Source organism: Dipodomys spectabilis, unplaced genomic scaffold (assembly GCF_019054845.1).
Source record: "Dipodomys spectabilis isolate Male_0828 unplaced genomic scaffold, ASM1905484v1 ptg000284l, whole genome shotgun sequence".
Classification (NCBI taxonomy): Eukaryota; Metazoa; Chordata; class Mammalia; order Rodentia; family Heteromyidae; genus Dipodomys; species Dipodomys spectabilis.
Window position 1 is genome coordinate 2885910 of NW_024870961.1, and position 17668 is coordinate 2903577.

Genomic DNA, 17668 nt, shown 5'->3' on the forward strand with positions numbered 1-17668 from the left:
TAATGAATAAATGAGACTTTTCCATCCAGTTTAGGTTAAGAGCGTTAAGTAATGGACTAGATGGTAAGTAAATCCGAAAGTGTTTTAGGCTACAGGGGTTCAGGAAAATGTAGGATCAATGGATACTACAGTATTTTTCCTGATAATAGAATTTGACGGCACGTTATTTTATAATGGTTCATGTTAGGGAACAAGATAACTTCAGAGGAAGAGTCAGAAAATCTGTGGGAATCAGGGCAATCTGAAACTCATTTCCATAGTGCAAACTGATTAAAACTAGACTATTTTTCTTAAACATTAGAATTGGACTATCATTAGGGTGAAAGTTAGGTTTCAGTTGCAGCTGTGGTTAGTGTTAGCATTAGGGCAATGATAATTTAGTATAAAACTGAAACTATCTTTGAATAACAAGTCATGTTAGAATTAGGATGAATGTGAAATATGAACCTGCTAATTATATTAAGATTAGGATATGTGTGAGGGTTAGCCTCAATATTCCAGTTAAGGTTAGGGTTACAAAAATGGCAAGATAATGAGTAAAACTACAAACTATTTTTAGAGAGATTAGTTGAATCAAAGTTAGGATGAATAAATCTAATGTATTTGTATGGCTTTAGAATCCAAAGGCTATTAGTACTATGGTTAGGGTTACTGTTCTAGTTCAGGTTAGACTTAGGGTTAGGGAAGGGTAAGCTTTAAGGTAAAACTGAGAGTTTTCTGCTAACATTTTCAAGTAACATAAGTGTGAAATTTAACAAAAACTACAGAGTTTTCCTAATTTTCCTGTTCAGGGTTCAATAGGGTTAAATTTAGAGTTAGGTTTCTAGTAGGTTTAGATATATAGTTAGGGTTAGAAAGTAGAGTATAATTTAAGTAAACCTGCAACTTCTTTTTAGAGATACAGGAGTTCAGTAAAAGTTAAGATCAGTGGAAACTATGATAGTTTTCATGATTTGAAGATTTGAGGTTAATATTCATAATAGGGAACGATTTCAGAGTCCAATTCAGGGAATCTGTAGGATTTGGTGCAAAGTGCAAATAAATCATTTCAAAGACCATGAGTATCTGTTAGGATATATTTTCCATTAATTTTAGGATTAGGTTACTATTATCATCAAGGTTACTCTCACGGTTCTGACCAGGATTAGAGTTAGGATTATGGAAATGGAAGGTTGAGAACTTGAGTGACTTACTTCTTTTGTGTATGTATATGCACTTTTCTAAGGCTAGAAGACAAGGCTTGGGTTCTATCCCTGAGCATTATGCTGTAGGCTAGCATTCTACCACTTGAGCCATGATTCCACTTCCATCTTTCTTTGACAGTGAATTGGAGATGAGAGTCTCACCGATTTTCCTATCCAAGCTGACATTGAACTGAGATTCCCAGATCTCTGCCTTATGATTAAAGGTAGAATTAAACTCATGAGCTACAAGTGCCATGGAAAGTGCCTGACTTTTATTGATTGTTTTTACTTTTGTTCAAGATCAACATTGAATTCAATATCTGAAAGCATTGCTCATTAGGTAACAAGTTGCCACTTGAGCCATATCTCCAAAAATGATTATCTTAAATAGCTGGAAATCATTAAATTTTCTTCAGATGATATGTATCATTAGTGTTGTTCTAAAAATTATCCTAACCAAAACAGATTTATAGACCCTAGAGGTGATCTGAGCAGATTCTTATGGTTGGCTTCTAATTGCATAATATTTTAGGGACATGATTTTTTAATTATTATTTTAAGTGGCAAAGGAGTTAGTAAACAAGGCAGTTTCTGCGTACAATATACCTTGATCAATGCCAACCCTTTCAACATTCACATCCTTCCTCTATGCACCTCTTCCTTCACTCTTCTTAATTTTGTAGGATATTTACTGGATTACTCTGTGCACTTCCCCCATTTTCTCCTGGTCATTCTTGTACCTTTTCCCCCTTCACCCCTGTTTTGACTAGCCACTTACCTATGATCCAGCAACTCTACTCCTAGGCATTTACCTGAAAGATTACAAACCAGGAAATAGTACATATTTCAACACAACCATGCTTACTGAATCAGCCCAGATACCCCTCAAGAGAGAAATGATTCAAGAAAATGTAATACACACACACACACACACACACACACACACACACACACACACACACAGGAAATCCTACTTACCCTTCAGAAAGAGTATTGTACTATTTGTATCTCTCATTTCTCCTTTCTTCTGCCTGGTATCACATTGTTGTTGTACTGTCCCTGTACTGCAGTAAGTGACACATGCAAACTGATGTAAAAGATTGTCAGTGTTATCGGCTAGCCATAGATTCCTAAATATGAGTTATATGCTCATTCTCTTTGTTTATTCATGCCTTTGAGTAGTGATTGCACAGTTTCATTTGTACCATTTGCTACACAGAAAAGAGATGAACCACGTGTATGTATATATACATATATGCACATACATGTATATACATACATACATGGATATTTGTACACATATGGGTATATATTAAATAGTTGAATATATTTTATATTTTTGAGAATTATGGAGCTAACAAAAATCAGATGCATTTTATTTCTTAGTCAATTCTTTCAAAGCCTAAATAACGTTGTCTCCTTTGAATACATAATTTTAAAGAGAATATCACCATCTCTAATCTTTCAGTGGCCTTCAAATTAGATGTTCAAATGAGAAAAAGTTATTTAGGCTTTTTGGTGAAAGAGAGGAGTATTACTAGGGTTCTATTCAGGTGTTCTCTGCTTGCTTGATAGGACTTTATTTTTATAGCAACAAGCAGCTCAATTACTTTTGCCATACTTCTAGTCCATTTTATTTACTTGAAGTTTTGAACTTTTTGCCCAGGTCTGATCTTAGATTGACTGAATGATCTTAGATTGCTTCTTATGTCTCCCACACAATTAGCTAGGATTGCAGATGTGAACCACTATGGCCAGCTCATTTGTTGAGATGGATGTCTTGGCAGTTTTTTCTCTGGCCTGGCCTCATTTCTGCTTCCTGATCAGCTGGGTTTATAGATGTAGGCTACTATACTAGATGTACATGACACATTTTTTTAAAAGAGGTTTTTATTGAAAATTAAAGTATAGAGGGGTTATAGTTACATGAGCAAGGTAATGAGTAATTTTCTATTAAGCCTTGCTGCCTGCTCTGTTTTCCCCTACCCTTCCTTCCTTCCCAACTGCACAATTACTCCTCCACTCCCACCTTCCCCTCTTCCCTGCCTAAATTGCAAAGTTCCTTTTTCAACATAGTGTATTGTGTATCTCATTGCTACAATGGGTCAGCCTGTATCCCTATTTAAACAATTTGTATTTTCCCTTCCCCTCCCAAAGCTAGAGAATTGTGTATACAAGATACAGGACACTGACACCGAATACAGAGAAAACAGGGGTTATACCATGGTGGAGGAACATACAAAGAAACAAAAAAAGCAGATGTTATATAATAAATCCCTATCTTGTAGTTCAATTTGCTTAAGCATATCTTATCTGGTCATATGTACATACTTTTTGAACTTTTATTCTTGTCCCAGATATATACCACTTATTGCAAATAAGGGAAACTATAGGACCTATGATTTTTTGGGTCTGACTTATTTCAGTTAATATAATTTTTTCCAAGACTCCACTTAGAGCTCACCTAGCAATCCCACATTTGGGCATTTACCAAATTATCAAAAACAAGAACATACTAAGCTACCAGCACAACTATGTATATTGCAGCATTATTTACAACAGCTAAGATATCAAACGGACTCAGACGCACCTCAGTAGATGAATGGATATATACTTATATACATATGTATGGAATATATACATATATACCTATGTGTATATATATATATATACATATATATGTGCCACACTTTCTTGTATATATATGCATATACATATATACGTACACATATATATGTATATGTGTATATCTGTATGTATATACATACATACATATATGTGTATGTATATACATACAGATATATACATACACATATATGTATGTATGTATACATACATATATATACATACATACATACATACAGATATATACATACATACATACATACATATATGTATATATATATATGAATTCTATTCCTGCATCAGAAAGAATGACATCATCTCATTTGTTAGGATTTGAAAAGATGTGAAAAAAATATAGTAAGTGAAATAAGCCAGGCCCAAATATCCATAGGTCCCATGGTTTCCCTTACTTGATGTAACTAATACAGGGTACCATATAATCATATAAGATGCTGTTAAGTGAAATGAACCCCAAGATAGAGACACAAATGATTTTTATTCCACAAGCTTCTTATCTTTATATAATCCCCCCACATAAATTTGGAAGGGAGTTGTGGTTCAAGTATAGAGCACCACCAGTTAGGGAAAAAGCTTAAGTGAGAAGGTAAGGTTTAACCACAATATCAGAATTTAAACCACAATATCAGCACTCAAATAAGTTTATTTCTTTCTTTGAGGTTTTTATTAAATTGCTCAGAAAATAGCAACATTATATTTATGTTTAACAGTACTATTAAAATCATGTTATATTCATTGATGTTATTCTTTATTTTCCTAAATTTTACTTACTCATTAATAATATCCAGTAATGAAAAGAGATGAATACTGTTTCTCAAGTTTTTATGACAGTTGAGTATATGAATGATGCATACAAGGAGTTTGTACTGAAAATAGATATTTGAAAGCTCTTCACATAAATAAATTATAGTTGAAGAAGCTGTGGGCATGTATGAAATAAACTAAAGAAATCGCAAGGAAAGATAAGGTATGATTCTGGAAACCACACAATTTTGGAAGAAAAAAAAAGGAAAATATGTAGCTTCTGGTAAGAACTTTGTAACCCACCTATACATTTGATTCCTTATTTCTAGTGGAAGGAATTTCAGTTAACTTTATTTTACAAAGTTAAACATGATTGACATTTAATATTAACTGGCCTCTGTCTCAGGTAAGCTATTATTCTAACCAGGCGCCAGGAACTCATGCCTATATTCTTAGCTACACAGAGGGCTGAGATCTCTAGATCCTAGTTCAAAGTCAATTTGGAGAGGAAAGCTGGTGAGTCGTTTCTGTTCAATTAACCACAAGAAAACTGGAAGTGGCACTGTGGCTCAAAGTGGCAGCACTAGCCTTGAGTAATAAACCTCAGAGACAGAACCCAGGCCCTGAGTTCAAGCTCTCTGAAATTATTCTTATCAGGATTTCTCTAACTTGTTTAGAAGAATGTTTTAAACTTAGGGATTTTTTATTTCATGTTGTCAGCATTGATTTTTAAGATGTGTAGAGAAAAATTATTTATAGTCAGAGCTGGTTTGTATTGTTTTGTATTACACATTGCCTCTACACCCAGAGATCAGCAGGAAAGTAGATGGCCAAATCCTGACTGTTGGTAATGTATATGGATATGTGTTTCTTTTAGCAAAGAAAAAAATTATGAGTTGGTAGCCCTTATATATAACACCTTAATAGTAATTATATATAATTACTATTATTACTAGTATTTCATCAGCAGCAATCATTTTCAGATCTCACTATGTCCTGTCCAATGCCAGATAATACTTCATTAATTTATTTTACTTTTTCCTAACAAAGTATTTTTTTTTCGGTTGTGGGACTTGAACGCTAGGCCTGGGCATTGTCCCTCAGTTCTTCAGCTCAAGGCTTGCAAAAGTGCCAGTTCACATTTTCTGAACCTTAAGTTGGGGATAAGGGTCTCACAGACTTTCCTACAAGTGCTAGCTTTGAAAAGAGACCTTCAATCTCAGCCTCCTTAGTAGCTAGGATTACAGGTGTGAGCCACTAGCACCTGGCAGTACAATTATTTTGAAAAAGAAAAAAACCCACGATTGTATCCTTAAAAATTCACAATATGGCAAGTGTATCTGTAACGTAAGTTGTATCAAGGAACCATCAGCAGCAATCATTTTCAGATCTCACTATGTCCTGTCCAATGTCAGATAATACTTCATTAATTTATTTTACTTTTTCCTAACAAAGTTTATTATGAATGTAAAACAGCACAATTTTCTATTGAGTATAAAGAATTCTTTAGGCCTGGTGCTTGAAATCAGGGCCTAGGCACTCTGAGTGTCTTTTGCTCAAGGCTAGCACATTTCCAATTGAGCCATAGCACCACTTCCAGTTTTTCTGCTTATGTCATACTGAGGAATCAAATCAAGTGCTTCATGCATGCTACCCTAGCACTCTACTACATTCCCAGTCATTGAGTCTTTTGTTGTTGCTGTTTTAAGATAGCATTTTACTATGTGTCCTTCTGTTGGCCTAAAATTTAGACTGGTCCCAAGCTTACTCCTAAATCAGCCTCCCAAATTCAGAAATTACAGACATTGACCATCATATTCAGCCCAAGATTCTTTGTGATACTCTTTTCAGATATAGAAAGAGTTATTCTGTCTTCCTTGGATTGGATGGTTTTTGCTGTTAATCACATTTCTTGTCCTGGTATGTTGCCCCTTCTAGATCAATAGAAATATTTCAGGTTGTGATCTTGAAAATGATCCTTGCCATCCAACAACATCACATTTTTGTGAAAAGCACTAGCTGGCCTAATGAGCATAGCAGCCAGCTGGAGCTCAGCTATCTGATGGCCTTAGGGTCCAACAATGCAATCATTACTGTGCACCTGATGAAAACTGTCACAGATAATTTTGATTTATTCCATACAATTCTCAACTACTCGCCATTCTCAGTTTTGTATGCTTTAAATTCTGTTAAACATTAATTACTATTTCGTCATTCTCACAAGTAACATATATGTCTTACTTTAAAATGTATTCAAACATGCAAAAAGTTATCGTAGTTCTGTCCACCAGTGGCTCATGTTTTAAAACCTAGCTACTTTAGAGGTCAAAAACTGAGGATCCTGGTTTAAAACAGCCTATGCAGAAAATTGTGAGATATTTCTCTCATTAAGAAACCAAAATCCAGGGCTGGGAAGGTGGCTCAGTAGTAGAGTGCTTGCCTTGCATGCATGAAGCCCTGGGTTCGATTCCTCAGAACCACATAAACAGAAAAAGCCAGAAGTGGTGTTGTGGGCTCAAGCGGTCGAACGCTCGCCTTGAGCTGAAGAGCTGAGGGACAGCCCCTAGGCCCAGAGTTCAGGTCCACAACCGGCAAAAATAAAAAAAAAAATGAAAAATCCAGAAGTGGAGATGTTGCTCAAGTAATAGAGTGTCAGTTTTGAGCAAAAAGACTAAGCAAGAATAATATGTCTACTTCTGACTCCATTATTTACTTATGGAACACTCACACACACTCACACACACACACACACACACACACACACACATACACAAACACACACACAATTTACAAAATATACACATTCTTCTAGACTCTCCTTCTTGAGCAGTACTCAATGCCATTAACTTAATGCATGTTTTCTCCAAATAATTTTGGTAGGGATTAAACTACACTTGTATTATGATACTGCACTTTTTGTACTTTTTGTTTTGCAATTTTTTGTTACTTATGTAAGAAAACAGTGTTTTGTGAAGACTAACCAGAAATAAGCGTGTCGGTAAATAGGTAGGTGGCAGGTAGACTGAAACTTGCATATAATACCACTTGAAATTTTACTTCTCCAAGTTTAAATATATATACATATGTATGTGTTTAAGACTTCTGCCAAAATTTTATTTCCATTAACAATGATCTATTTGTTCCATTATATAAAGTTAACGTATTGTATGTTTCATAGTAGATTAATATTTATAGAATTTCTTTTCTTTGGAGACAAGATTCTGCAGTTTAGACCAGGCTTTCTTCAACTCCTAATTCTCATGTTTCAGGTTCCTGACTATTGACTGTAACAGTACTTGTGACGGAATCTACAGTCAAACTGTTATACCTGGAAAGGATAGATTGGGAAGCCATCTCAAACAGCAATCAAAAAGCTGAGAACTGTGCTCTGGGAAGGTCAAACAGTCAAGGGAAGACAAAGGTATGAGTTATTACCTCAAGAGTATTTAAGTTAGAGCTGTTGGACACTAAAAGATTAAGACTTTGGAGACAAGATGGATGTCTGCTATGGTTGTAATGACTATTGCTCCCTTCGGCTCTCTAACAAAAAGGGATTTATCATTATGTATACAAACAATACCTCATGTTAATAGTTGTAACCACAAGCTAGATTGATGCCTTAGCTTGTGAACATACCTGTAGGCACTGACCACCTCCCACCCCTGTAGTAGAATGAATATAAAGCATGTTAAGCAGGATTTTGGGATGCAGAAGCTGGCAATGAGGCTGTGGGTCCTCTGGTGTCTTCTTTCCTATCACTTCCTGTGATTTCTCAGATTTTTGGCCAGGTATCCCATCATCTTTGCTGTTCCATGGTTATTGTTAGTTACAGTATTGATATTCTGAACACCTCAAAACAAACTATGGAAAAACACCTCCTTGAACAAGATTCAGAAGTGTATAGGAGCACCTCAAAAGATAGCAAACATCAGCAGTCATCCTGTGATTTTCTAGCAAGAAAGTACAATTCAGAAGTATCTTTATTTTTAATAATATAAAGAGATAGATAATTGTCTTTTTGTATATTTTATACTTGATATTGCATAAATTTTCAGAAAAATATATACATTGTGAAATAATGTTAATTTTTTCATAGGTTACAAAACCACGTCACTGGAGTAATGACCTTAATGTCTTATTTCAGTTGACTGAATCAGATTTAGATGAGTGTGAATTGCCTAATTATGAACATTTCTCCATGAAACTCAACAACATAGAACGAAGAGTGAGGGTCAGGCCATTCCATACCTCTAAGGATTTTACATATGTTAGCGTAATATACACCCACACTGCTTAGCACTAATGGCACATTGTTGTGTCATAATTTTCTTTATATCAGAATTACACTAGAGCTTAAAGTAGAATGATGGGCTGTACATTTTCAAAGCAAGAGTGATGATCACCCCCTGCAATTATTCTCAGTGGAGAATCCTTCCTATACATTTTACTGACTTAGCTTCTACTCTATGCTTTACCATTATCAGGGAGGGTCACACTGTATCGAGCTACAATACTGCGGCAACCTTAGCTGCCTTTGAATTTTACCTCCAATCTTGATCCTAAGGTCAACTCTGCAACTCTAATCACATAGTTAGTGGTCACCCGAACTTTTCAAGCCTGGTTAAAATTTCAGCTATCATTGCTCATTGCCAGGGTTAAAGATCTCACTACTTTAGATTTATTGTTTATCTTCTTGTATTTCCAACACTGCCTTTGAAGTTGGTTTTTGAAGTAGAGCTTTTAGTTTGCATTTGATTTATGGAGGTGTTAGTGATGCCAGTTGAACCGCATATATTATAATGTAAGTAATTTGATGTTTTGATATATGAATTTAATTTTGGCAGTTGAGGAAGTGAATACACATCACTCACAAAAGTTTATTTATGTGTATTGGTATTGCTTTATTGTCAGCTTCCTAAAAGCCAGTCATGAGAGAACATGTCCCTAATCCCATTACTTCTGTCACTGAGACAAGGCTTGAAATGTCCAGACCACTTGGCACTTCATAGTGAGAACCTGGCTACAAAGAAGGGGAGATAATAGCAAAAAGAGAAAATGAATCTTCCAACAGTTTTGTTATATGTGCTTTACACGTAGCCATTAAGACCACCATAATACTATTTTTTATGACTTCTTACCTACTTTTTCATGTTCTGAGCTGTTTTATTTATGGATATCTAAGAAATCATGTAAGAATCATATAAGAAATCTATATAAATCATATAAGAAATCATAAAAAGTAGATTGGTAGGGATATATAATCCAAAAGGAATAATTTCGGGAAACTATTATGAACATAAAATATAATGCACACCTAATATATTCTCTTTGTTGAAAACATCAGCAGTTCTAGTTTATTTATTCTGATAAAAAAGATTATAAACTAAGTTACATAGTATTCCAAATGGAACACACAACTAGAAATATGAAGGGTAGTACTAAAGAATGCTACTGCTACCACTAATAGAGTAATAATGAAATTTAGGCAAAACTACTTCAGAGTAAAAGCCACAGGACAGCCCTAACATTATTTCTTTGTTTCATATGAAGACAAGACTTTTTTTAATAAAGACAAATTTTCACAGATATTAATATCAATTGGGTTTATATTTCTTAAGGCCTTCAGGAAGGATGCTGTGACCATGTTGATGGAAGTTGACTTCTCTGGGACCTAGTACAAAATGTGCAGACACCATTCCAAGCACTGCACCTGCATTAGTGTAATTTTATGCTTATGACAGTTCTTCAAGTTAGGAAATTAATTATTTTTTATTTTTTTATTATTATCTTTTAGTCAGTCATGGGACCTAAACTCTGGGTGCTGTCCCTCAGCTCTTCAGCTTAATGCTAGCACTCTACCTCTTGAGCTATATTACCACTTCCGGCTTTTTCTGTTTATGTGGTGCTGAGGAATCAAACCCACAGCCTCATACATGCAAGGCAAGCACTCTACCCCTGAGGCACTTTCCCAGCCCTAAGTATTTTATTAAAAGCAGAAGTAGGCAACAAGGCCAAACAAATTTCCCAAGTACCTAAGACTGACCAGATGTAGACCCATAATTCAAATCCAGGTTTTTACCAGGCATATCTGAGAATATTCTGACCTTTCAAGAGCTATTGAGTAGATGATCTCACATTTTCTTCCTAATTATGGTTATAATGGCAATAACATTGCTACAGAATATAAGTATTTTAAATGAAAGGGTCTGGGTAATGACATTGTAAGTGATTTTTATTCCAAATGAAATAACTGAATGAACATCATTCAGTTTCCACTGTTTATTATTCCATGAGTAATTGCTTAAGGAGAACAAATGCATGTCAAAGACAGCTGTACTGATGATGAACACAGGCTTTTATCATTAAGTACCTTGAATACACAAGGAATAGTTTGCCATGGATATATAATACAAAATGAATAATTTTTGTGACTAGTTTCTTCCTTGTTGTACCAAAGAAAATTTATTCCCTATTCTAAAACATATATCAATTTAATGGATATTAGTGTTATCAGTATAAAATTGGTGTGCATAATATATGCAATATATTACATAACATAAGAATAATATATATATAATATATGAATAATTACTGATATTTTATAACTACTATATAACTACTATAAATAATACATGTATAAACTGGTTTTAGTATTATACTGTGAAGGATACAAGGAATGACATCTTTATTTAAATACATGTATTTGTATGTTTTAGTCACATAATTTATTTTTGTGCCAGTACTGAGGTTTGAACGATGCTCTGGATGTTGTCCCTGAGCCGTTTCACTCAGAGTGGCTTCATATATCTATCCTCAGATCTTGGCCCCTAAGTAGCTGGGATTACAGACATGAGTCATGTTATATTTTTAATTCCATCCATGGCATGTTCTTACATAATTATTTTTGAATGTTCAATTATATTACAACATTTCATTTCTAAACCAATTCAGGACAAATTACTAATTATTAGATAAAACTATATGTTACATAAAATTCTAAGGAGCATACTTTGCTATAAATTTTCAAAGATATTCCTAGTTTAATTCCTGAACAGACAAGTAGAAAAATTAAGTTATGTGTGCATGATATATGTATTGTTATATTACATAACATATAAAGGATATATTTGTAGTATTTGCATAATTAGTGATATTCTATAATTACTATGAATAATATTTGTATAAAACTGGTTTTAATTTAATACTGTGAAAGATACAAGGAATGTCAACATCCCTATCTTGCCTCTTTTTCAACAGTATACAAACTATGCTACAAACATATATCTTCAAGAAAGCTCACCTTTGTAATCACATATGCACCTTCAAATATTCTCCTCATCACTATAAACATCCTCTAAGATTGGCTACACTTATCCACTAGAATCATCCTACAACCGCAAACACTGTTATACTTTCTGAATAAAGTTGCTCCTCCTCATCTTCATCAACTTCCAGTAACTTCAGTGAAGAACATTTTCTCCTGCTTTGCCTTAGACGATATCATCTTTTGTTATTTCCCAGCAAAGAAATTGTGGCTTGCAGGCTTGAGCATTTGTAGATTCAGAGCTTCTTTGGTTGTGAATTTTTCCTTTCCTTTCTTGGTAAGAGAGCTGGAATAATAAAAAGCATTTAAGGCAATGTGTTTTAGTGTAAATGAAAACATACTGATTTGAAAATATTAGAAATATTCGTTCTTTTTTATTGTGAAAATACTGTACAGAGGGGTTACAATTAGATGGGCAAGATGATGAGTACATTTCTTATGAAGCATTGTAGCCTCCTCCATTGTTTGCTCTTCCCATCCCTTCCAAGCCTCCCCCCACTCCCTCCACCTAATCCTCCCCCCCATAAAAGATGTAAAGTTCGTTTTCGATATGACAACTTGTACTTCTCATTGTTGTAACGGGTCCACATTTATCCTTATTTAAAAGATTTGTTTTTCCCCTTCCCCTCTACAAATTATACCGACATCAAATACAGTGAAAGCAGGGGTTATACTGTGGGGGAGGGACATACAAAGCAACAAAGAAATAATCTTATCAATGCGTTAGAAACAAATGCATGAAAGAAAAAAAAACATTTGAATACATATCTTAGGGTTCATTTTCCTAACATCACTTTTTATCTGACCTTTTCTGCTTGACTCCTACATATACTAAATATTGCAAATAAGGGAAACCATGGGATGCCCCTCAGTAGATGAATGGATCAAGAAAATGTGGTATATATACACAATGAAATTCTATGCCTCCATCAGAAAGAATGACATTGCCTCATTTGTTAGGAAATGGAAAGAGTTGGAAAAATTATATTAAGTGAAGTAACCCAAGCCCAAAGAAACATAAGTCCCATGAAATGTTAATACTTTAAATTTATTTTTCATTCAAATATAATAGGGGTGATTTTAGTGGTGCATGCCTTTAAATCTAGCTATTTAGAAGGCTGAAAACAGAGGATCATAGTTTCAAGCTAGACTAGTTAAATGGACCACGACACACTTATCTTCAACTAAGAACCAAAAAAGCTAAAAGTTGAGCTGTGATTCACATGGAAGCCTGCCAGCCTGAACAAAAAGGAAAAGTAAAAGAACCTGGGCTCTGAATTTAACTCATAGTACTAGCACACATATTTTATGTATGTATGGTTCCTAAAATATTCTGTGAGTTAATTTGTTGAAACCTGGTCATAGATTAAATATGAGGTGTGAAAAGTATGTAAGTTTGAAATGACTGCCAGCTATTTTGACAAGACAACTAGAAGAGTTATCACTTAATTAAATAGTAACGCGGAATAGGTATGTATATAAATATCAAAGCTCACTTTGGGATCTTTTTAGTTTGTTAAAATCAGTAGCTAGTTGTCAGTAAACAGGATGCTATTAAGGACTTGAATTAAAGAAAAAAACAGAGCTGCAGAGAAAAAAACAGAAATAATTACATGTATTCAGTGATAACAACCATGAGAATGAACATTACAGAACTAAGCCCTGGGATACACAAATATGTAAAACATGACAAATGAAGAAAAACAGTAATAAGTATGTAATGCAGACGTATATGGATAGGTATTTTTAATGTTTAAGGGCTACGAAGTGAGTGTGTGATGACCTAAAATTTAAGAAATTGGTAAGGGCAATTATCCCTTGGACCAAACATAGCTAATAGTTTAAGTAAAACACGGCCACAATATTGTGTCTTGATTCACCATAGTAAAAACAAGTCAATATTTGGAAAGTTATTTTTTGGACATGTGGTTGGTGTGACAATTACTGACGTTTGTTCAAGTGTCAGTAGAAGGGTACAGTTTTAGCACAATGATAGAAATCTTTCAGGGATCTGGTAAATTTTCCCTCTGTCTTCAATTTCCTTTTTTTCTGAGAACTAAAATATCATTACTAGAAGCCAGTCCCAAATTGTGCCTTTTCCAAGTTATCAGATATTCAATCCAATACATGCCCAAATAATAGAGAATAGGAACAGGTCTGCATTGAGCACTCACAGTAGACAGGTCTCTGGACTTTCTCAGGAAGAGCTTTCTGCCATTGTGGGATGGATAGGGGTGGATAATATACAAAACAGACATCATAGATTGAAAGTATTGTGCTAAGTTGACACCTGAGATATTGGATGTTTTATAGTATTGGTTTTCATGAATCAGTTAATCAGATTCTTTACACAATATGATATTACTAGACTGTGGAATGCATGTTTATTGCATTTACTTTGTATAACATATTTTGAAATTTGGTATAAATCGTTCATCTTTTTTTTTTGATATGGATTACTCCTAGTTGTCAATAGTGAGGAAATACCCTGGAACTTTGTAACTTGAAGTCTTATGTTGCCATGTATCATATCCTATTTTCCTTTTACAGAGTTGGTAAAAAATTATATGTAATTTATTTTTTATTTTATTTCTTATCTATTACAGAATTTGAACTCAGAGCCTGGGCACTGCTTCTGATGACTTTTGCTCAAGGTTAGCTCTTTAAAACTTCGAGGCACGGAATCAATTTTAGTTTTCAATGATTAATTGGTGATAAGTGTCCCGCAGGGACTTTTCTCAACCTGGCTTTGAACTGTGATCCTCATATTACAGCCTCCAGATTAGCAAATATTACAGGCATGAGCTACCTCCACCCGGTTATACGTAATTTAAACTGTAGTTTCTGAAGTGTTTCATCCTACATTGAATATTTTTTCTTACGAGCTTTCTAATAAATATGTAATCTATTCAATTTTGAAAAGTACTGTGTACCTCCCACTTATTTGTGGCATTTCTGAAATCCAAGTTTCTCTGTGTGTCAGGGTGGATACTTTTGCCTGTAATAAGTATGTTGAACACATAACATCTGGCTACTTATAGAACAAAGGATGTGAAGCTAGAGTAGCCAGATAAAGAACTTCCAGGACAATTCAATGGCAACTCATGTACTCTCTCTGTAGGTGAATAGGCAGCATAGAAAAGAAATTCTTATATTTGAAAGTGATTGAGTGTGTGTGCACATAGGTGTTCACTTATTTATCTGTTATTATAGTTTTAGATAAATTCACTAGTACAAAACAATATTTCATATATATATATATATATATATATATATATATATATATATATATATATATATATATATATGCAATAACAGTTTCCAAAATCCAGGGAAACACCTCCATGGGCATCGCTTTCCTAGGTTGCTCTTTGGGTAATAAGAATGAAACTTGGAATTGTCCTGTGGTAGAGAAATTACTCAGAGATTCAAGCATTTTTCTTTTAATATGTTGCTTGTTCCTAACTCTAAAATTAGGAAGTCTGTTAATATATATGTTATATTATAGTATATTTAATATATTATATATAATGTATAATATATTGTTTATTATGAAATATATTTCATATAATGCCTGAGATTATTATATATTTATGAGGAAAAATACAACAAACGTATCAGTCCATACTTTCCTAGCCATGATTAGCTGCAGTACAGTTAGGCACATTACATCTCAACAGGAAAATTCTACTGAAGTTCTGATCACCTTGAGCTATATAAGAATTCCTGTAAAAGAAGCCTCTCCTCGATTATGAGAAAAGATATGTTTGGAAGTTTAGTTTAGTTTTTTTGTTTTGTTTTGTTTTGTTTTTATGGCCATTCATGGGGCCTGAATTCTGGGCCTGGGTGCTGTCCCTCACCTCTTCAGCTCAAGGTTAGTGTTCTACCACTTGAGCCATAGCTCTACTTCTGGCTTTTTCAGCTTATGTGGTGCTGAGAAATAGAACCAAAGGCCTCATGCATGCCAGGCAAGCATTCTAATACTGAGCCACCAACCCAGCCCACATTTGCAAGTTTTTGAGAAGAGGAATTTGGCATTTGCTTTGCATCCTTGATTAGTCATGAATAGATATCATTTTGCTCCAAATTTTGTCTCCTTGTAGGTTCTGTAAACAGTTACACATCAGCCTCATTCCATCACATATCTTTAAGTCCTTCTTTTATTTCTTTTTATCATTATTGTTTTGTTGTTGTTGCATTTCTGATCATGAAGCTTGAACTCATGGCCTAGGCAGTGTCCCGGAGCTCAATGATAGTGCTCTACCACTTGAGCCATGTACCACTTCTGGCTTTTTCTGTCTGGACATGCTTTGAATCATAATACTCAGATGTCAGCCTGCAGGGTAGCTAGGATCACAGGTGTGAGCCACCAGTGCCAAACAAGTTCTTCTGTTTTAGATATTATTCTAAAAGCCTCCTATCCAATGTCACTCCTAAGATAGTAAATGGACCTATACCAATAGTTCCTTCACACTCTCATCTCCTGTTATGGCTATGGTGTATCTTTTGCAAATTATATTGAAACTACTTCACTGTTCTCTTCCTAATCCATGATTCTAGATGTGTTAGTAATAATTACTTAAATTTAGCGGCTATAAACCCTAAATCTCTCAATTATTAATTTCTTTAATTCTTTGAATATGATTATTTTTCAATACAAATATGAGCTTATACTCACCTACTTGAATTTAACCCTTGGCATGAGCAGTGCCTGAGCCTATTCTACCTCAAATGCAAGAGGTTGGCAAAAGAGTAGCCTATGGTATTCCTGCCTAAGAGTCAAGACAAGTAGTTGAGTGCCTAAAAGAAGCAATGCATTCCTGGCATGGGAAGGGGTGGGAGAGACAACAGCCTAGAGAGCAACCTGACAGTCACAACATTTAACAACTTCTCCTTTGGGGAAACTGATCTCCTGCAAAGTGGCAGTGAGATAACTCACCTAGTGAATTTTCATATATGAAGGAAGTTGTCATGTCTCACTACATAACTCACTTTTAGTCAAAGAGAGGGTCATTCTTTTGTGTCCTCCTTAGGCCCAGCCTCATTTTATCTCCATCTTAGACTTTGCCCAGACTCTATTCCTACCAGAAGGTCCCTGGTGAGGAGGAATGTATGATCTCTTGGCTTTTGATTAGCCCTATGGGAACTGAGGCCACTTTTAATTTTGATCCTGTTCATTTTGACAAGGCTGTGGTGGGTGGTGAGAAAGCTCATTCTCTGAATTGTACCCTATTACCAAATCTCTTCAGAGAAAGTCAAGGAATGACAGATTCTGCCTGAGGGAGTGAGTTTCTCCTTTTCCAAAGAGGTCAATTAATATCTGATTATGAGTCCCACATGGTGATCCTTCCCCAGATCCTCCGAACAGGAGTGGATGTTACCTCAGACACCAGGCCATCCTCATATTTCTTCAGCTCTTTCTCATGCAACTAAAGGCCACAGGAGTTGAGTTGACAATCAAGAAGAAGTGAGAGTAGCAGAATCATTGGCATGGGGAGGAATTAGAAACTCTGGGTGAAAAAAGGGCTCAGAATATCTAGGATCACACATCATTTGGGAATCACATCAAAAGATTAGGGAATAAAAGTAATAAATTGCTACCTAAATTAGTAACTCCACTGCTCTGACTACATTACAAGTGTTCTCTCAAAAGATAGCTGTCCTATTTTAATGAGGAAAAAGGAGCACATTCTTTCCTCACAAAGTTCTACTAAGTGTCTTCTTCCATAAACTAGGTTGTTCTTACCCTATACTTGTCGGTTACTTTCCTTTG